Raw genomic sequence first — 23,587 nt, forward strand, 5'->3', positions numbered from 1 at the left:
AGTCCTCCTTTTTCATTCACTTTTTTTTTTATTTTTTTTCATTTTTTTCATTTTTCATTTTTTTCATTTTTCATTTTTCCATTTTTTTCAAGCATAGTATTTCTTCACAGCATCAGAATTTATAGAATGGGGTAAATCATTTCCATCCATCTCAGTCAGTATCAGCGTTTCACCCGAAAAAGCCCGTTTCACCACATACGGCCCTTCCCAATTTGGAGTCCATTTTCCTCTACTATCGTGCTGGATTGAGAGAATTCTTTTCAATACCAACTCTCCTTCTCGAAAGCAACGGGGCTAAATCTTTTTATCATGAGCCCTTATCGTTCTTCTTTGATATAGCTGACCATGGCACAGTACAGTCAATCTCTTTTCTTCTATGAAATTTAACTGCTCATAACGTTCTCGAATCCATTCATTTTCTTCCAACTCAACTTCTTTTAGAACTCTTAAATAGGGAATCTCTACTTCCACTGGTAGTACAGCTTCTATCTCATAAACCAAAGAAAATGGGGTTACCCCAGTAGAGGTGCGAACTGACGTTCGATATGCATGTAATGCAAATGGCAACTTCTTATGTCAATCTTTGTAAGTCTCGATCATATTCTCCAAAATCCTCTTTATGTTCTTATTACCTGCCTCAACTGCCCCATTCATTTTCAGATGGTATGGTATTGAGTTATGATGTTTGATCTTATATTGAGTACATATTTCTTGTATCATCTTACTATTTAGATTCTTGGCATTGTCTAAAATAATTTTTTTTGAAAGTCTATATCTACAGATGATCTCTTTCTTTATGAACTTACAAACCACAGAGCGTGTCACACTTGCATATGATGCTGCCTCTACCCATTTTGTGAAGTAATCTATCATCACAAAAATGAATCTGTCCCGTTAGAAGCCTTTGGGGTGATTGGGCCAATAACATCCATGCCTCACATTGAGAATGGCCATGGTGGTGCCATAACATGTAAAGCAGATGGCGGAGCATGAATCTTATCAGCATATATCTGGCATTTATGGCATTTACGAGCATAATCAATGCAATCATTCTCCATTGTCAACCAGTAATATCTTGCTCTCATAATCTGTCTTACCATCATATGTCCATTAGTATGTGTCCCACATATTTCATCATGCACCTCTTCAATGATTCTTCTCGCTTCAGTCTTATTTACGCACCTCAATAATACTTGATCCTTGCTTCTTTTGTACAGGACATCTCCATCCAGGAAAAAGCTTATAGCCAATCTTTGAATGACCCTTTTATCATTTTCTATTGCTTGCACTGGTACTGTTGATCCTTAATATACTGTAGGATGTCATAATACCAGGACTTTCTATCTTCTTCTCCCTTCACATTAGAGCAATAAGCTGGTATATCCTTAACATTTAACTTGATGGGCTGAATGTCGGTATTATCATTAATTCGAATCATTGCAGCCAGAGTAGCCAATGCATCAGCAATCAAATTCTCTTCTTGAAGTAAGTGATCAAACTGGATATCTTCAAATTATTTCATCAACTCTAGAATATACTTATGATACGGAACGAGTTTTGAATCTCGCGTCTCCCATTCTCTTTTCAATTGATATATAACTAGAGTTGAGTCTCCAAACACTTTCAGTACTTTCACTCTTCTATCTATAGCAGCTTGTAAGCTCCTGACACATGCCTCATATTTAGCGATGTTATTTGTGTAATTAAAATTTAATCTCGCTGTTACAGGATAGTATTGTTATTCTGGAAAGATCAGAATTACCCCAATTCCATGTCCCAAGGCATTAACAGCTCCATCAAAATACATTCTCCAACATTTTTCTCCATGCTCCCCTTCCTCCAGTTGGGAAATAGTCATTAAGTCTTCATTAAGGAATTTCAGCTTCATCGACGCATACTCTTCAGTAGCACGATCTGTAAGAAATTCTGCTATAACAACCTCTTTTATTACTTTTTGACTCACGTATATAATATCATATTTCGAGAGCATTATTTGCTATCTAGCGATTCTCCCAGATAAAGAAGGCTTCTCGAAGATATACTTAATAGGATCCAGTTTCGCTATGAGCCACGTAGTATGATAAAGTATATACTGTCTGAGTCTTTTGGCAGTCCACGCTAATGCACAACATATTTTCTCCAATGAAAAATACTTTGATTCATATTCCGTGAACTTTTTACTCAGATAGTAAATAGCTCTCTCCTTTCAGCTAGCCTCGTCTTGCTGTCCCAGCACATATTTCATTGAATTTTCACATACAGTTAAGTATAAAATTAAAGGTTTCCCTGGAACAGGTGGCACCAATACTAGAGGGTTCGATAAATATTGCTTAATTTTATCAAACACCTCTTAACATTCTTCATTCCATTTCTCAGGATTATTCTTACGGAGAAGCTTAAATATGGGATCACATTTGTAAGTAAGCTGAGAGATAAACTAAGAAATGTAGTTCAATCTCCCTAGAAAACCTCGAACTTCTTTTGGCATGCTGGGAGGTGACAGATTTTGAATGGCCCGTATCTTATCTGGATCAACTTCAATTCCTCTTTCACTGACCACAAAGCCTAGCAACTTCCCTGACTTTACCCCAAATGTGCAATTGGCTGGGTTTAATTTAAGCTAAAATTTTTTCAACCTCTCAAATAACTTTCTCAGGCTGGTGACATGATCTTCATTCTCACAAGACTTTGCAATCATATCATCTACATACACTTCAATCTCTTTGTGCATCATGTCATGGAAGAGCGTTACCATGGTCCTTTGATATGTTGTCCCAGCATTCTTTAACCCAAAAGGCATGACTTTATAGTAAAAAGTTCCCCACATGGTCATAAAAGTAGTCTTTTCCATATCATCTGTAACCATTTTTATCTGATTATACCCTGAAAAACCATCCATAAAGGAGAAAATCGAATGCTTAACTGTGTTATCTACCAGTGTGTTGATATGAGGTAAAGGAAAGTTATCCTTTGGGTTAGCCCTATTCAAGTCCCGATAGTCTACACACATTCGTACTTTTCCATCTTTCTTAAGAACTGAGACTATATTGGCTACCCATTCTGGATACTTAGCCACTTGTAGAAAACCTACATCAAATTGTTTCTTCACCTCTTCTTTAATCTTTAGTAGTATTTCGGGCTTCATCCGTCTCAGTTTCTGCTGAACTGGCTTACATTCTGGCTTTAAGGGCAATCTGTGCTCCACTACCTCTATGCTCAGTCCTGGCATATCCTGATAAGACCAAGCAAATATATCTATAAATTCTTGAAGTAGGTCTGCTAATCGTTACCTATCTCCTGATGAAAGTGAAGTGCCCATTCTGACCTCTTTCTTATTCTTTTCATCTCTCAGATTCACTAAGTTCAATATTTCCTGATGAGGCTCAATTGGCTTATTTTCTTGTTCAATCATCCTCATTAGGTCCGAAAGCATAACATATTCTTCAAAATTCTCTTTATTGTCAAGTTCATCAGTGTTAATTGAATTCTCAAAGCTAACCTCTTTATTGTTATCATGATTATCTTCATGTTCATTCAAAGACCTGAAATTGAATGAAATGGGATATGTTGGTAAGATGTGCTTGAAAAGATGAAGACACAAGAAGAAATGAATGAAAATGCATCCTTCCTATTTTTATTAAAAATAATAAATGATGAATGGCCTAAACAAGAAAAATCACTCCAATGCCTTGGCCAATAGCTATTGGGATGTTACAATTACATGTTTTAGTCTCAAAAGTCACAGGCATCTCAATAACACTCTAATTATTCAACTCATAATCTGACGGACAAAGGCGAACCCACTCCTCTTGATTAAGCCCCACTTCATCTCCACTTATAGGATTCACATTATGATTCGACAAAGGATTTCCATTAACATTCAATACAGTCATCCCTCCCGTATCAAAGCAAATCATCATATCCTTGATCAACTGTTGCACTTTATGTTTCAGGGTAATGCAATTTTTAATGGACTGACTAGCAATCCCATAATGGTAGTCGCAGTGGGCTGTGGGATCATACCACTTTGGGTAAAGTGGCTTGAAGGGTTTCAATTTACTTAGAGCAATCAAATGACTGTTGTAAAGCTCCTTATATAATTATGTATAAGTTATTGAAATTGGGTCAAACACAGATTTCTCACGGGTAGTTTGTTGCTCCCGCGAACCACCAATGGGGTTAGTTGGGCGATTTTGGAGTCTTGGGGTAGGCTGAGTGTTAGGATTGTACATGATATTTTGAGACCTATGAGGCGTTTGATATGTTTGGGGGTATAGTGATTGTGCAAATTGTTGGTATGGGTGAGGAAAGTGTTATTTACAGTAAGGTAATATGGCAGATATTTTAGTGGTGAGTAGGGTGGATAGCCTTCAAATTACTGTCTATCAAAGCTCACAGCCTGAGCTTCAGTTTTTTTCTTCTTCGGGACTCTCTTGCTAGATGTTTCATTTCCTTCTAGCTTGCCATTCTTGATGGCACTCTCAATGATTTCTCTCAAAATTACCATATCAGTAAAGTTTTTCGTTGCATTCCCTATCATTTTTCATAATAGAAAGGTTTTAAAGTGCTAACAAATAGCACTGTAGTCTCTTTCTCGGTCAGAGGAGGTTGTACCTGAGAAGCAACATCCCTCCACCTTTGGGCATATTCTTTAAAAGACTCGTTTGCCTTTTTCTCTAGATTTTGTAAAGACAAACGATCAGGGGCCAAATCGATAATATGTCAATATTGACCGATGAAGTCATTTGTCATATCACTCCAAGAGTGAATGCGGGTTCTGTCCAGCTGAACATACCACCTGGCAGCAGAGCCTATAAGGTTATCCTGAAAAACATGCATTAAGAGTTTTTCATCATGAGCATGAGCTACCATCTTTCGGTAATACATTGTGATGTGAGTTCTGGGGCACTTTATACTATCATATTTTTTAAATTTTGGTACTTTGAACTTATGAGGAATAACCACATCAGGAACTAGGCAGAGCCCAACAGCATCAACTGACCCATAAAAACTGAATCCTTCCACAGCCTGTAGCATTTGCTCTAGCATACTAATCTTGAAGCTTTCCTGTGTTTCCACTCTTAACTTTTCTTTCTCCTTCTCTTTTAAATCATCTAGATCAAGAATTGGTTCTGCTGCCTTTTCAGTAAATACAGGGTTTACATAACTATTAAAATGCCCTGGTTTGGAAGCTGACAGTATTCCAGGATATGTTGGATATGTGAAGTGCTGCGGTGGAACCTCTTGAGCAGATTGGGCTTGAGGTGGGCCAAAACCTAGAAGATATAAAGGGTCAACCAATTCTTGCAATGGGGGAATTTGTTGGCTTGTATTTTCTTCAACTCCTTTTCCTTTATTCAGGTTATTAAAAGCATCCAGAATCTTGCTCAACTCACTTTCAATCTTCTCCTGTGCCTTTTCTATCTTTTCAAATCTATGAGAATTTTTTTGCTCCATTTGCCTTGCTCTGGATCTTATGTTGTATCGATGGGCAGGGTTCTCATTAGATGGAGCTATCCTTGAACTTTGAGTACCATATCTTAGAATTAGTAAATTTACATGACTATCACATAGTTACTTTATTAAGTGTAATGAATGAGAATGCAATGAATGAAAAATACATGTATGCAAAAAACATTTTCCTTAAAAATGGTATGCAACTAAAAGATTTCATTTATTCCAAAAAACTTTTATCTACATTGAGTTTATCATCCTAGTAATATGGATGAAGAACAAACTAGTCGTTCAGTGGAGTCTATGAAAAAATTTGTTGAAGATCATTTTGTCAAGCAAATGTTCTTTATGCAACTTTATGATATGCGTATGAACCAATACAAAAGAATAAGAAAAAGGTTAGTATACCCAGAAAAAGAATAAATAACTAAGTAAATTTAAACATCACACAGAGTAAAAGGGATTAGACCTCATGAAAGCAATAGGCACTTTACTCCCTCCTAGAGGGACAAAGCTCGGATGTAGAGCTTATGTTATGCTCATGCATATGAATGACATAATTAACAAGGTAAATAAATATAAATGAATAATAACACATATATACAAAAAGGTTCAATTTTATTAGGCTTTTGGATAACACAAATTATTTGCTGGCCTAACTCTCAAATTCCCCAACGGAGTCACCAAGCTGTCATAACGTCTAGATCCGGGGATCTATCGCTAGACATTGACTTGAGGGAGTCGCCACCAATCTTTTTTATCTAGGTGCGATTGGCCACCTAAGGAATCTATCATTTCAGGGAACACCTAAGTTTAAGGTTCCCTAAAAGAATAGGTTCAAGTTTACTAACCAGAACAGGGTTCGGGAGTTCGGTTACGTGTGAGGAAGGTTATAGCACCCTCACAACGCCCATCAAAAGATGGTACCAGCTGAAATTTGTGTTATCCAATGAGCCTTAAAATTTTACCAAGTACTTAATTATTGGAAATTATTCTCAATTAACTCTAATACTTTTAGCAAAAATTGAGAAAATTCCCTCACCTCAAGAGTATGCAAGAAAAACTACTGTTTCACTTGCAGATGCTCCATCGTCGGATTATTTTAAAAAATAAAAATAAAAACAAAAAAGAAGAAAAGAATGATTGTTCTTGTGCAAGGAAAATTGATACTTTCAACTTTTCCTTAAAAATATTCTTTTGAAACTTTAATTTCGAGGAAAATTGATACTTTCAACTTTTCCTCAAAAAATTAATTTTTTTGAAAATTTATTTTTTAAGAAAAATTGATACTTTCAACTTTTCCTCAAAAATATTTTTTGAAAACTTTTATTTTCAAGGAAAATTGATACTTTCAACTTTTCCTCAAAAACTTTTTTTGAAAATTTATTTTTAAGGAAAATTGATACTTTCAACTTTTTCCCAAAAATATTTTTTGGAAACTTTGATTTTCAAGGAAAATTGATACTTTCAACTTTTCCTCAAAAACTTTTTTTGAAATTTTATTTTTAAGGAAAATTGATACTCAAAAAGGCTTTTTTTGAAATTTTATTTTTAAGAAAAATTGATACTTTCAACTTTTCCCCAAAAATATTTTTTTTGGATTTTATGTAAAGAAAATAAAATAATAAAACAAAATAAAAGTGAGAAATAAAAAAATAAATAAGTAAAACAAAAATAAAAATAAAATAAAGATGAAAGAACATTAAATAAACCTAATCTAATAAATAAAATTTAATTAATTAATTAATTAATTAATAAAAAAAAGAAAAACTTGGAGCGGCTCGAAAAACAGCTCGGCTCGACTCAAGGAAGAACAACGACTCGGAGAAACGGCTCGGGACGTCAGCTTGGCTCGGCTCGGGGAGGTGGAACACGCGTAGGTCACAAAACAGGTCGATGCTAGGGTCGGGTCGGATCTCGACAAAATGCACGGATCCTCTGTGTTGTTTAACGTCAAAACGGCATCGTTTTGGAAGGGTATATAAGGCTCTTCCCTTTGTTTTTAAGCAGAAACCTTCTCCCATCTCTCTCGCTTCTTGCTTTTTCTCTCGCTTCTCTCTATAACGGTCGAAAAACTCCGGTTGAATATTCATCGGATTCTAGAATTTTTCATCGAAATCTGGGTTTTTCATCGAAAGTTCATCGAAAAGTTGGTTGGTTTCTAGGATTTTTCACCGAAAACTGGGTAGCTAGCCGGAAACTTCAAACTTGGCCGGAATTATCGCCGAAAAATTTAACTTTCGCCAGAAAAATCACCGAAATCTGAAAATTTTCCAGAAATTTCTAGAAAAAATATTCACCAAAAATCTCTAAAAAATTTTTTCGATTCACACAGCTATTCTAACACTTCTCAACCTTCTTTTAGCCTTCAAAAATCTTCTATACGCCCATTTTCTCTTAATCAGTAGCTTTTGGCTCACTGTTTTTCTGTGTGTCTTCTTCCTTCTGTTCCAGTACCTATTTATAGGGATTGATCAGAAGAGTTTCTGATCAATCCCTACTTCTTTTTGGATGGGGATTCAATCTTTGAATCCAATCTGGACTCTAATTGAATCCCCATTCTCGGTAGAATTCTTCAACAGAATTCAATCTTAGCCCCAAAAAAAGGAAAAAAAAATCTGATAAACAAAAAAAAAATTAGATAAACGAAAAAAGAGAAAAAAAATATAACAGATAATTAAAAATAATAATAAGATAAATCAAAAATACTATAAGATAAATAAATAAATAATAAATAAATAATAAATAAATAATAATAATAAATATATAACTAGATAAATAAAATACATATATAGATATTAACAGAAAAAAAATAAATAAATAAAGATATACATATATTAATACATAGTAATAATAAATAAATAATAAATACATAAAATACAAAAGAAAAAAATAAAAATAAAAATAAAAATATAAGATAAAAACCAAATTGGGCTTACCCATTTGGACCAGGCCCAATTGATCCGGGCCTGGACCAAATTGGGTGTCTACATCTGGTACATGAATTTTTGAAGTAGGGATATTTCAAGATCCTATATGGAGAAGATATATATGAGAACTTTCCAATGAAAGAATTTCAAATTCTCATTTGAAAAAAAAAAGACCTTTGAGGTAAGATTCTGATCCTTAAAAAAGGATATTTCTCAATATTACGAATGATTTATAAGACTTCTGGATATAATTGTCAAACGGCTTTATTAATTTTTTAAAGTTGCTGAGCCTCTGCTTAGATAAGCCTTATTTTTCAAAGTTAATAAGCCTCTGCTTAGATGAGCTTTATTTATTTTTCAAAGTTATTAAGTCTCTGCTTAAATGAGCGTTATTTATTTTTAAAGTCATTGAGCCTTTGTTTAGAGGAGCCTTTGTTTAGAGGAGCCTTATTTATTTTTTTAAAAGTCATTGAGCCTCTATTTAAAGAAGTCTTATTTATTTTTAAAGTTGCTAAGCCTCTGTTTAGAGAAGTTTTATTTTTTAAAATCATTGACCTCTGTTTAGGGGAAATTTATTTATTTTTAAAGTCGTTGAGCATCTATTTAGAGGAGCCTTATTTATATTTCAAAAGTCATTAAACCTTTGTTGAGATGAGCTTTTCTATTTTTTAAAAGTGTTAAACCTTTATTTAAAAGAGTTTTTACGCTATTCAAAAAGTCTGAGTATGCTTAAAAAAATGTGCCGAGTTGATTTTTGATTGAGTTGTCTACGTTTTTGCACAATTCTTATTTCACAAAAAATAAATAAAGAGGGGTACCTGTAGGTACCCCAATCTATATGGGATTCTAATTGTTTTGTTAATGAAAATAAAAATAAAAAATAAAACAAAAAAGGAAAACAAAGTAAATGGTTGAGTTTGTGTGAAATTGTTTGATTGGACTATAAAGTTTGAGTTGGGTTTAAGGTTTGAAGTTGGAATTCAAAGGAAATTGAAATCCCTTTATGGTATAGGGTTCTCTTGATCAGAACCTTATAAATACATGCCCATAGCAAGCAAAAAAGACACACAGAAAGAAAGAAAAAATATACAAATTATCAAGGTAGAAAAACTATGCAAAGATAGCTAAAAAGTACAAAATTTTTTAAGAGATTTTTTGGTTTAAAAAGAATTTTTTTTTCTAAGAATTTTAGTTTTTAGTTGAATTTTCCAGTTATCTTTAAAGATTTTGATGAGTTTCCAGTAAGATTCTTAGCTACCAGCATGATTACCAGTTTCTAACATCAGTTTTTCAGAAATTGATGAACTTTTGGCAACTCAACCTAGATTTCAGCATGAATTTTCAGAATCCAATGAAGATTCAATCGATATTCTTAGGGTTCTAAAGAGAAAATGAGAGAAAAGAGAAGAGGATAGAGAGAGAAAGAAAGGAAAAATCTAAGAAAAAAGAAAGAATTTAGTCTTTTATACTATCTAGAAATCATGTCATTTTGTCTCAAGATCTGCATGTTTCTATTTGAGCCAACCCAACCTGAGCACTGACATGCTTTTTAACCCGTTTCAGCCTTTGTCTCAAGCCGAGCTAAGCCGAGCCGTTGCCTTGAGTCGTTCCAACTTTTCTTCTTGTAGCCAAGTTGCGCCTAGCACCAAAGCCAAGCTGTTTCCTATTTTGGTATTTTTTTATTTATTTTATTTTATTTGTTTGATTATTTTCAAAGTATTTTTGCATGATCAAATTTTAGGGAAAAACTACAAAAATTTTGAAAAAAATATAAAACAAAATAAAATAAATTTTTTGAGAATAAATAATAATTATCTAATTATGAAATTTTGAGAAATTTTAAATGGTAAATTTTTATAAAATTCCTAACTGAGAAATTTTTCTAAATTTGTCACAAATTGTGGAATAATTTAGACAAAATTTCAATAATAATAATTAATATTTATTTTCATTCAAAAAATAAACAAAAAGAAATTTTAATAAAAACTTTGGATTTAAATACTAATTACCCAATGATAAGATTCTTAGAAATTTCAAATGATAAATTTTTTAAAAAATCTCTAAGTGAGAAATTTTTCTAAATTTGTCCCAAATTGTGGAATAATTTAGATGAAATTTTAATAAAAGTAATTGTATTCTTTTTCAAATAAAAATTTTTTGTTAAAAATATTTGACGATTATCCAACAATGAAATTTTTTAAAATTTAGATGAAATTTTAATAAAAGTAATTGTATTCTTTTTCAAATAAAAATTTTTCGTTAAAAATATTTGACGATTATCCAATAATGAAATTTTTAAAAATTTCAAATGATAAATTCCTAAGAAATCTCTAAGTGAGAAATTTTTTTAAATTTATCCCAAATGGTGGAATTTAAATGAAACTTCAAAAAATAACTTTCATATTATTTTCTTTCTAAAGATAAAAAAACAAAAAATTTTCTAAACTGACCCAAATGGTGAAAAATTTAGAAATAAAACTAGTAAAATAAAAAATAAATTTCGATAATGAAATCCTTAGTAATCACAAATAGATGATTATCTAAAAAATTTCTAGGTGAAAAGATATTTCTAATTTGGCCCAAATGATGGAATAATTAGATATATTTTCAACAAAAGACCAAAATAAAAAATGATTAAACCTTTTTTCGATGATAGAACCTCTTCAAGAAAATAAAAAGATTTTGAATACTTTTGAGGTGAGAAAATATTTTTAAGAATTTGACCAAATTAATGGAGGATCTTAAAAGTTCTTCCAATATTCAACATTAAAATTTAAGATCACCAAAATCAAGACCTTAGGATAATTTAAAATAAAATAGTACCTTCCTTTGGATGGGCATGTGGAGGTGCTATAACTTTCTCTATATGTAATCGAACCCCCAAACCCTATTCTGATTAGTAAACCAAAACTTATTTTTTTAGAGACCCTTAGTCAAGCTTCTTTTTGTTAAGTCTAGCTATAGATTTACGAATCTATATGTGATGACATTTTTGTCAGATTTAAAAAGCTTTAATGCATCATTATTCATTCAAATAAACTCTCCCCGATAGCTACCGTTGTTTTGGAATGTTTCCAAATTCCATGCATGTATTAGAACTCCATAGCAAGCTAACCAAGTGCTCCTATTAACCAAATTTTTACTTTTTCAAACCATTTTAATAGGCCAGCATGATTTTTCTATTTCATCTCTTTGAATTTTATAGAACCATCAAAAGTTGCGAGGAAAGAATTTCCAAAGATTTTTCTAATGCCAAAACCACTTCGTTATTATTTCCTTCCACCAGCACTTAAAAGTAGGATCTTCGTTTTTAGCCAACCTATACCTCCTGAACTTCCGAGACATAACTTCTCCAATCATTCCTTCCTGCCTCTTGTTTTGGATTTCCATATCCACTTCCTTTGCTCCCACTTCAACTTTTCTTCCTTTTGATTTTTTTTCCAAAAAGATATTCTAGGATTAAACCTAGCAATATTAACATCAATCTTGTCATTCATAAGCCATTTCCCATTAAGATTCCACACAGCCCTTCTTGCTTCATCCATTAACGAGATACACACGAAACCAATTCATTTACCACTTTTGCACCTCTTTTGAGGGATGAAACATCCACCACCTTTCCATATTTTTTACAGACCCTTTCCAACCATCTTCTATGGACACTTTATGTAAAATTATTCAAAACAGCGACCAATGCCATTCATATTAATCACCTTGCTAAACTTGAAAAAAGAAAATTCACTTACCCCAACAATTATAGATAGGGAAAAGGTAATTTCCTCTTATTTTGGCAATTTAAAGTATAATGTTCTTCTAAGCTAAAATGTTCATTTACAATTTTTAACTTCCAAGTTAGAAATTGTGGTTCAAAGTAGACCTGATAATTTTTGTATTTATATTGTTTTTATGTCGTGTTAAATACATGTAAAACAAAAAAATTTATCACATCAAATTCAAGTCAACACATTAAATATAAAATACATTTTTGCTATTTATCAAACTTATATATAACTTTTGCCAAAATTATAAACTTCATCACTTTCATGTTTTCTTTCATATTATTTTCATATCGTAGCATTGTATTATGTTTAAATTATCAAATCTAGTTCAAAGTGTACCTATAATGGGTGATGTGGTAAAGTTAGACCCTTTATAGGTTAACCATTCCAAGTTTGAATAAAACATATATGAAATTTTTTAGATGAAGTTCCTAGAGTTCATTCTTAAAAATGATTTAATAAAAGCTTTAATAAAAAATCCAAATTGATATATCGGTAGAGTTTAATGTAAAAATCAATAATATGTAAAAAAATTATTAAAAATATCATTTACAATTCAAATTTGATTAATACTTATTCAACAGTAAAAAAATTTATCAATATTTTGACAAAATATGTTTATCTAAAAAATTTATTAAAATTTATTAATTTTTTTTTCAAATTTTGCACACTTAATCTATGTAAAGAGATATTTCAATCTATTAATTTTTTTTATTTTCTATTTTAATCTTTATTTAATCATTTTTAGTAAAAAATTTCATAAACTTCATCTTGATCTTTCTCTTTAACTCTATTTCATAAAGCCACTAATTATGCAATAAAAGAGAAAATTATAAGAATAGGAATAAGAAAATGATATTCCAATTTTCTCGATAATTATTTCTTCCTTTGAAAAGATATTTTTATTTCAATTATTTTATTTTATTAAAATTAAATACAAAAAAAATTCTCTTATCCAACAATTATATATAGCCTACAAAATTTTTATCCAATGGTTAAAAAAGAAGTTGTGATATGTTGTAAAGTTGGAGTTCGAATCAAGCAACCCTAATGCCATCCTCAATATAAAAATAGTCATATATGATAAATTAACAGCAATATGTGTCAGCATATTATGTTTATGCGTTATAATTTATGGTCATAATATTTTGAATTTATTAAATGGTGCATATTCACATATACGAAAATAAATGTGTCGGTATATGATATTTATACGTTATAATTTACAATCTTAAAGTTCTAAATTTATTAAATATTGCATATTAATTTATATGAAAATAAATGTGTTAGCATATGATATATGTAATAATTTATTGTTGAGATGTTTTAAATTCATTAAATATTACATATTCACAGATATAAAAATAAATATATCAACATATAATGTTTATACTTTATGATTTATAGTTATAATATTTTGAATTCATTAAATATTGCATATTCACAAATAAGAAAATAAATGTGTTAACATATAAAGTTTATGCTTTATGATTTACGGCCTTAACGTTTTGAATTAATTAAATATTGCATGTTCCATGTGATGTTTATGCATTATGATTTACACTCAGAAGGTTTTGAATTTATTAAATATTTCATATTCACAAATCTAAAAATAAATGTGCCAACATATGATGTGCGTTATGATTTACAGTAGTAATGTTTTAAATTCATTAAATATTACATATTCGTAGATATGAAAATAAATATATTAATATATGATGTTTATGCATTATGATTTATAATCATTATATTTTGAATTCATTAAATATTACATATTTATAGATATAAAAATAAATGTGTCAGCATATGATATTTATGCGTTACAATTTGCAATCGTAAGATTTTGAATACATTAAATATTGCATATTCACATATATGAAAATAAATGTGTAAACATAAGATGTGTATTAAGATTTATAGTCATAATATTTTAAATTTATTAAATATTACATATTCACAAAAAGGAAAATAAATATGTTCGTATATGATGTTTATGCATTATGATTTACAGTCATAACTTTTTGAATTTATTAAATATTGCATATTCGCAAATATGAAAATAAATGTCTTCATATGATGTTTATGTACTATGATTTACAATCATAATCTTTTGAATTCATTAAATATTGCATATCCACATATATGAAAATAAATGTGAAAACATAATATTTATGTTACAATTTATAATCATTGTCATAACGTATAGATCCGTGAACCTACCACTAGACATAGATTAGAGCGATCAATCTTTTTTGTTAACGTGTGATTGACCACTTGATTGAATCTGTCTTATTTAAATAAGGGTCTCAAGATTGACTTAGATATCTTTATATAGTAGATTCTGATCTACGAAACTAAATTTTTAGTTCGAGAATACAGTTACGCATGAAAAAGGCTATAGCACCTTCACGTGCCCATTCAGAGGATGGTACCAATTTAATTTTAAATTATCTAAGCCTTAAACATGTTTATAATTTATCAAAATATTTAATATTAAAAATTTATCTTAAAATTACTCCAATAGTTTGGTAATAATTTAAGATAATTCTCTCACCTCAAAAGTATTCAAGGAGACTAGTGACACATCCTGAAAAGGCTCCATCATCGGATTTATTGATGTATTTTACTCAAAAAAATAATTAGTAAAGTCCTCCAATAGTTTGGTAGGATTTACTTTGACACAAATATTCCAATAGTTTGGTGATATTTTATTGCAAAATATTTGTAAAATTTTATTTTCAAGAGAATTCATTAAATCATCCAATAGTTTGGTAAGATTTAACTTAAGATGCAATCCTCTAATAGTTTGGTAAGATTCATGAATTTATTTAAAATGAGAGTTTTTTCATTTTTTTTTCTTTTAGGCTGTTTTTTAAAAATAAAATAATAAAAAGGAATTTTATAAAATATTTAATAAATAATAAATTGCTCAATTTAAAAAAATCAGTAAAATAAAATAAAATAAAATAATAGAATAAAGCTTAAAAATAAAAATAGCAAAAAAATAAAAAGAAAATGGAAAAAAGAAAACCTACAACTAAGTTAAGCTAATCCACGGGTAGCACGTAGATCTTAAACGGGTTCACGCAGATCCTAGGCACTTAGAAACAACATCGTGTTAGGAAACTATTAAAGGGCAAAAATTCAGTTTTTCTTCAAATTCGCCTGAGTGCTTCTCTCTTTAGGCAAAATTTCCTCTGCCTTCTCTATAGAAAACCTAAGAACAAGCCACTGAAAACTGGGCAACTCACTGATTTTTGGAAAAAGTCACTAGAATCCGATCAAAAAATTCAAATTTTGTCAAAAAATCTAATCGAAAAATTCAAATATTCAACCTAAAAACCTAATTTTTTCAGAATTTTCCAGATTCTTCAAAATTTTCCCAGAAATTCAACTCTAAATCCTAGAAATTCAACTCTGAACCTAGAAACTCAAAATCTCAATCCCAAAACTCCAGACTAAAAACTAAAAATTCAAACCTAAAGATTTGCCCAGAAAATCTACTCATAAAAAACCCTAAATCCAGAAATATTTATTTTCCCAAAAATCAACTCTCATTTTTCCTTCTGGTCTTGTGCTCAATTTATAAGCTACTTTCATAGAAATTTTAGGGTTCAAATAGAACCATTCCAGGCTTGAATCTTGGGATTGGATTATATCCAAATAGAACCAATCCAGGCTTGAATCCTTCGAATAGATCTTATTCAATGTGATTTAAGCCTAGGTTTTGCAAATTTGTTTGAGTTGAATCTTTTTGTTTCAGTCTTAAATTGAAAGTCTTTTAATGATTTCATATTCGGTTTCCATGTTAACACAAATTAAGAAAAAAAAAGAAAGAAAAATAATAATAATGATGATGATGACGATAATGATGAAAATAAACATCATTTGACTTGGACACAGATAGGTGTCTACAGCTATTCCTTTTTGCATATTCCTATTAGATAGGAAAGATGTAAAGACCTAGGTATTCATTCTATTGAGCCCAAAAAGAAAAAATGAAATTAGTAGGCAAAAATGATCATGACTGAGTTGCAAGTCAGAAAAATGATCTAGACTAAATTGAGATAAAAAACGAGTGACTGGGATCAAATCACAAGTCAAAAAATAATCTAGACCGAGTCAAGATCGAACGACCGACTGGGGTTGAATCGTTGGTCAGAAAAATAATCAAGACTAAGCTGAGATCAAACAATCAGGATTGAACCACTAGTCAAAAAAATGATCTAGATTGAACCAAGATCGAATGATTGGGATTGAATCACAAGTCCAAAAAACTAGACTGACCTAGATCGAGATGAGGTCAAAGATGGATGATCGAGGTCGAAACATAATTAAAAAGATGATCTGGATAGAGCCAAAATCAAAACAAGTGATCAGGATCAAAATGCAAGTCAAATAGATGACTTGGACCAAGTTGAAATTGAGAGCAAGTGACCAAGATCAAAATATGAGTCAAAAAGATAATCTGAACTGAGCCATAATCAAAACAAGTAATGATGCAATGATGCAAGCGTATGCCTTATCTAGGATGCAAATGAAACCTCAATTATAGTACCAAAGTTCTAATATCTTTCTTTTATATTCTTATCTTTGCATACCTCTCACAAAAAGTTTACAAACCATTCTTTGTTACTCATGATAAACACTTATCTTCATTCTAAAAAAAGCTCTCAAAATTAATGACTTTATCAAACTTTGAAGATTTCATCTTTGGTCCTCTTCCCTTTCAATTCTCTCTTATGACATTACTCAATTATTAACCATTATCCTAATTTCAAAATATAATATGTGAATTACACACTTCTTCTATTCATGGCAAAGCATAAAAAAAGAGAAATACAAATATTGAAAGTGGGACATAAATAGGATGAAATGAATATCATTTATTTGGAGAAAAAGTAAATTACAGATGATGGCAAAGAAACAAAATAAAAGTGTATAAGGATGGCTATTTGGGATAGCGATGCCCCAAGACAAACAATCAGATAATCATGATAACAAATAGTAAATTTTTTAAAAACTTAACCATATAATCCCTCCAGCACTTCAAAGCTTTTCAAAATTCACTGATTTTGGTGCACTTCTTAAATCATTTCCTCCTTATCCAAGTCACTTTTACAGGTTTTTAACTTAAACTTCCATTTAGTTCAGGCCGTATTTTCGAGTTTTCAACTTAAACTCTTTTTTTTCTTTTTTTTTCTTAAGCAAAGTATTTCTTCATGACATCAGAATTTATCGAATTAAGAAAGTCATCTCCATCCATCTCTGACAAAATTAAGACTCTTCTTGAAAAAGCCCTTTCATAATAAACGGTCATTTCTAGTGTGGAGTCCATTTTATCATATCATCATGTTAACTCGAGAGAATTCTTTTCAACACCAACTATGTTTCTCAAAATTGATGAAATTGTAACTTTTTATTGTGAGCTCTCATCATTTTTTTTTGGTAGAATTAGCCATGATAGAGTGCTATTAATCTCTTTTCTTTAATGAAGTTTAATTACCTATAGTGCTGTTAGACCTATTCAGCTTTTTCTAATCCCACTTCCCTTAGGACTCTTGGAGATGGGATTTTTACTGCCACTAGCAATACGACTTTCATCCCGTAAATCAAGAAAAATAGAGTTACCCTGGTGAAGGTGTGTACTGTTGTTTGGTAAGCATGCAAAGCATAAGATAATTTCTCATGTCAACCCTTATATGTTTCACTCATTTTTTCTAGAATCCTTTTTTCTAGAATATTTTTTCTTTATTCTTAAACTTAATTTTTTTTCCTTCTTGTAGAATGTTTAAATATATATTTATTTCAATATATATATATTTGAAAAAAAAAAAAAAAAAGCTTTCCTATTGAACTTAGACATTGTTTTCACTCCTTAATTATAGGAAGGTTAATGTCAAGAATTTGAATCTCCTCCCCCTCTCTCTATCTTGAATTTCAGTATAGGTCTTTTTTTTTAACTTGATTCAAACAAAAATATCCAAAACTAACGAGAAAACTTGTTAAAAATCAATTAATTAACTTTATTACTAATATTTTTTCTTTTTTCCTTTTCAGGTGAAATTAAATGCTATGAAGATGAACGAACCTTTTCAGCCTCCGAGGGAAAAACTGATTTTTCTTCACACAAATTTTACAAAGAAGAAATTTTTTCAATCGAATCAGTGATTTACCAGATATAAAAGACGAGAATTGATGGGGTTGGAGTATAAGGCTATCAACTTGTTACTATAATCACTCATGTTAGGTAGATGAAGGAGATCTCGAAAAATGACAAGAAGTCATGGCTTCTCATCCTGCTTGATGTTTTGTGATATTAGTATTTTATTTGTATGCGTGAAAGTTGATTTGGCCCTATTCCTTACAATCTATGAAATCAGTCTCTCTTTATTGTCCCATAAAACTATTCCTTTCTCTTTTTCTAGACTCAACCAACCCTAATTTTTGACAATTAGAGTATCCTTTAGAAAAGAGAGATTTGTATTTTTATTAACAAACACGTGTAAACGTATATTAATGTTTTATTAGGACCACATGGTCAGTAGCATGTATATTAGTGTTTAATTTAGATGGTCGATGAAAGAAATTTTTATTGTTGTGGGAAGGAATTTTTACCGTATTATCAAATCTTTTTTAAATGAAGCTTATATCGAGTTGTAATCATAAATTGTATGTATGAATTTTGAGATAAATGTACTTTTCTTTACACTTGAATTTGACACATTTTTTTTTTCAAAAAAAAAAAAGATAAATGTGAAGAACTGAAGATAAATTAAAGCCAAATACCCTGCAGATATACCAACTATTAATTTTATCTGTTAGTTTAAGGAAAGCAAAATTCTTGAGTAACATGTAGTCCCTCATTCTCAAAAGAAATAATTGACTAGCTTACCAAATGAGAGAAATTGTTTTTTACTATATTAAAAACAAATACATTTTAAAGTATTAACTTTAAAAAATGTAAATAGTGAATCAATTATATCCTTTATAATTGATATTTTATTAAATTAATTATTTTATTTTTAATTAGTTTTTTTTTCTTAAATTAAATTATTGATTACATAGAGAGTAAAAGAGGTCAGAACGTGACTTTGGGTCAAACCCTGCATGTGAGAATGAAGTAGAGATTCAAGAAAGGCTAAAAATAGTAAAAAGACCTGCTCTGGCAGGACATTTGGAGAGTTCACCGTCAAGATAAAAAGCTTTGTCCTTGAAAGTTTCCGACTGTAGCTTAAGGTCAGCACATCTATTTCCAAGAATTACAGGTTGAATCTGTAAGTGATCAGCAGAAGGAACTTCATTAAAATGTTTTCCGTTCAGCTCATCGTCATCGTCACAAGAGGTTACTTTGGTTCATTTCTAGAAAGAGAGTTCTTTCTTGGATGATCAGGCAAAAGAGAATTAGAGGTGGCACTATGATCATTTCTTGATTCTTTGAACTTGAAAAGAATTTCCATATTTTCACCAGTAAGCTCGTTGCAATCTCCCTCAAGTTCTTGCACCTTCAGTTTTACAGCTTCAATTTCTTTGATTAGATTAAAATTACCTTCTGTTTCAAAACCCATTTCCGTTACATCTTGACCATCAAGAGCTTCGGACAATTTCATTTCCAAATTAATGATTTTTCCTTCTTTTTCAATTAATTCACCTCTCCAAACAGCCTCACAATGTATAAGAGATTTACTCATTAGACCTTGTTCAATCTCCATTTCATGGTTCTTTTCTTCCAGAATTTTCTCCAGAAACTGAATAGTGCTTTCCAAATTCCTATATGATTCATGCAGCAGCTGAAACTGGACCTCAAGATTCCTGTTCTCTGCATGTAACCCTCGTCTTTGGTGTTCAACAATACCAATTTTCCCATCAGAATAGAAGGTTTTATCGTTTGCTTTACTGAAACTTGTTTGACAGCAATAATTTGCCGACTACCTTCAAATATGACATCAGCCTTTCCTAATTCTTCAAATTCAGATTTCATATTGGAAAGGTTACCAGTTTCTACTTTATGTTTCTATGGTTTCTTCCAGATCCTGAATAATGGAAACAAGCTCAATATTTGATTCTTGGGTTTTTTTCAACTGTAAGGGTAAATTAGCATTCTCCTTTCTCTGAAACTTTATCTCATCTTCCAACTCCTTTTGAACGTTGTCTGTGTTTTTAGTTTGAAACTTGAGATTCTTGGCAGCAGCCTGTTTCATCTGCGACTCCTCCAACAAGATCTTTACTTGTTTGACCTCCTCCTTCAAGCAATCACATTCTACCTGTGATTACTTGTTTCGATTCAGTTGAATTACTTTCTGGCCCATTATCAATATTCAGCGTCCTCCATGCTTCATCTGCCTTTGGACACATCCTTAGATCATGGAACACCGTCTCCAGTTCACTCCCGCACCTTGAGCATAAAATAGCAACATCAATACCTTTCTTTTGAAGGTTTTGCATGGTTGGCAGTACGCCATGATAGCCACATCAAACCAGGGCTTTTATTTTGTTGGGCACTCCAGATCTTCCTCCATAAACTCTTGCTGGTATTCTCCCCACGCTACCTACAGAGGCTGTTAACCTCATCTTCGGTACACAGTAGTTTATATCCGCTTTGCAACATGTAAACTCCCTGGTTATCAAAATGCCATACTTGCCTGTCAGGTGACCGGTGACCCCACACTACTTACAAGGTTTGCACATACAGCTTTTGCATCATTCTTTGTGAACATGCTTTGGATAACATCAAATTTCCAGCTCATCGTAAATCGGTTTATTAGGTCTGCCACACTGCAGTCTCTGTCCATGTTGTTCCCTTGCCCATGTGCCCTGAAATTACTTGAGGTTAGTGCCCATCTGTCATGCCATAGTCTAATGCTTTGCCCGTTACCAACCGTCCAACGTAGTCCTAAACCTGGTAATTCATGTTTTCGTGTGTATATATATATCCTAAACCTGGTAATTCATGTTTTCGTGTGTATATATATATGTATATAGAAAACCCTAAACATTTCTTAGTCTCATTTACCTTTCCTTCACTCTCCCTTTCAGCAGCGCCTCTGTTCTCTCTTTTCCGATTTCATCCTGGCAGCTACCCCATTTCTCTCTACCACTCTTCCTTCATGCTTCATTTCAACATAGCTGTCTACAAATTAAACAAGTTGAATCCACATGCCTACCACTACCTTCGATCAACATTAGTTTACATAGAAAAATCCCTAGGTAGTAGCTACTAGCTAGTACCAAGCTCATTTTCACTTTTAAGTGCTATATATAATCTAGGTAGAAAACTCCAAAAGGAACAAAGTTAATCGAAAGGAAGCTGAGAAGAAGAAATATGGCTATGGCAAATACTGTTCTTTGCATGAATGGTGGAGATCAAGAAACTATCTATGCCAACAATTCCCTTCTACAAGTATCTCTTCCTCTTCTCACATAGTTAATGTTTGTTTAATCATTTGTAACCTTGAACCTAACAAGTTCAATTTCTTTTCAGAAAACTATACTATTGAAAACAAGGCCAATCATAGAGGATACCATCAAAGATATGTTCAACAAGGCTCTTCCAACTTGCAGTAAGATAGCAGATTTGGGTTGTGCTTCAGGTCCCAACACCTTCTTCTTGATATCCCAAGTTATCAACACCGTTCAATCAATATGCTGCCAACAAGGACTCAAGAAATCACCTGAGTTTCAAGTGTTTCTCAATGATCTTCCAGGGAATGATTTCAATACAATTTTTAGGTCTGTTACTGGTTTCTACTCTAGGCTGAATGAAGAAAATAGAGATATGCATTTGGGGCTTTGTTTCATAGCAGGAGTACTTGGTTCCTTTTATGGGAGACTCTTTCCCGAAAAAGCATGCATTTTATAAATTCCTCTTACAGTGTTCATTGGCTCTCCGAGGTTATCATCTCTTTTGAACTAACCATCAGTTGGTATTCTAAAAGTAAAAATATTTCACTTATTGCCAATTGATTTCAAGTTGGATATCTGTTCTAAATTTAATATGATGTTAGAACAACCATTATTGCTCATTGTTATAGTTTTTTAGGTTGTCTCTGATTACTGAAAGTTCAGACTACCAATAATCCACATGATTGTTGGCCATTGTTGTAGTCATGTTATTCCTATATACCAAAATGTGATCACATTTCCATAGATGATGCTTTGATCACATTTTAATTAGTTGGGTTCACAGTTGAAATTATAAGAAGAGTATATATATATATATATATATATGGAACACTTTCACACATTTAAGTTTACTTTATTAGCAGATTTTTCTTTTCAAAATTTAACTTGCAAGAATGGTCTTATTAACTCTAAGTCATTTTTATTAGATCCCAGTAGGGCTTGAGAATAATAAAAGGAACATATACATGGCAAAATCAAGCCCTCCAGACGTACTCAAAGCTTATTCTGAGCAGTTTCAAAAGGACTTCTCCAATTTTCTACGCTTACGTTCCGAAGAAATCATATCGGGAGGGCGAATGTTTCTTACTTTGGTTGGAAGAACCGTTGCAGATCCCACAAGCGAAGATTGTTGTTACTTATGGGAGTTGTTAGCCAAATCACTCTCTGATTTGGTAGCCGAGGTTAATTATTTTCTCTTGAATCTATATATATAGTACTGTCAACAGCCGTATGATTTATTAAAATAAAATGTCGCATTCCTAATTTCAATAATCATAGTTCAGTCTCCGACAATTTAAAATATATACATACAATCTCTTAAAATGTTTTACTTTTCTTTCCTTTTCATTAAAAGTATAAAACAAATAAATAATTGTGTTAGCAGGGACAAATAGAAGAGAGTGATTTGAATTCATTCAATATGCCTTACTATAATCCCTATAAAGAAGTATGGGACATTATCGAAAAAGAGGGATCCTTTGATCTTGATAAGCTTGAAATTTTTGAAGTCAATTGGGACCATGAAGACGATGATAGCAATAAAAACTTTGTATTCAACAAGTATAGGATTGGCCAAAATGTTGCGAATTGCATACGAGCTGTTACAGAACCCATGCTCACTAATCATTTTGGAGAGACCGTAATTGACAATTTGTTCACCAAATATGCAGAACATGTGGCTGAGCATCTATCCAAGGAGAAGACAAAGTATGTTAATGTAGTCATTTCAATGATAAGAAAATGAAAAAAATGGATGGCCGTTGATCAGAAGCTTTGGCTCGACCAAAGATATGGTTGAGATTCTATATATGTAGTCTGCTTTGTGCATGTAGCACAATTGCCTTATTCACAATATAACAAAAGAATCTTTACCTGTCACCTGTTATGAACAGTAACATTGAAAAAAAAAAAAAAACATCTAATTACAGTTTGAAGAAATCAACAATGAATATGATTTGTACAGGAAAAAAAAAAAAAGAAAAGTGAAAAGTGTTTTTCAAATGGTAGTAACGATATATTTTA

At 31.4% G+C, this 23,587-nt stretch overlaps 1 pseudogene; it reads left to right on the top strand.

Annotated features, from left to right (window-relative positions):
* Positions 1-20,878: 20,878 nt before the first annotated feature.
* Positions 20,879-23,309, top strand: LOC111309877 (S-adenosyl-methionine 4-1-methyl-2-pyrrolidinyl-3-oxobutanic acid methyltransferase-like; annotated as a pseudogene).
* Positions 23,310-23,587: the final 278 nt, after the last annotated feature.

Source organism: Durio zibethinus, chromosome 19 (genome assembly GCF_047325235.1).
Source record: "Durio zibethinus cultivar Kanyao isolate XHJ-2024 chromosome 19, ASM4732523v1, whole genome shotgun sequence".
Taxonomy (NCBI): domain Eukaryota; kingdom Viridiplantae; phylum Streptophyta; class Magnoliopsida; order Malvales; family Malvaceae; genus Durio; species Durio zibethinus.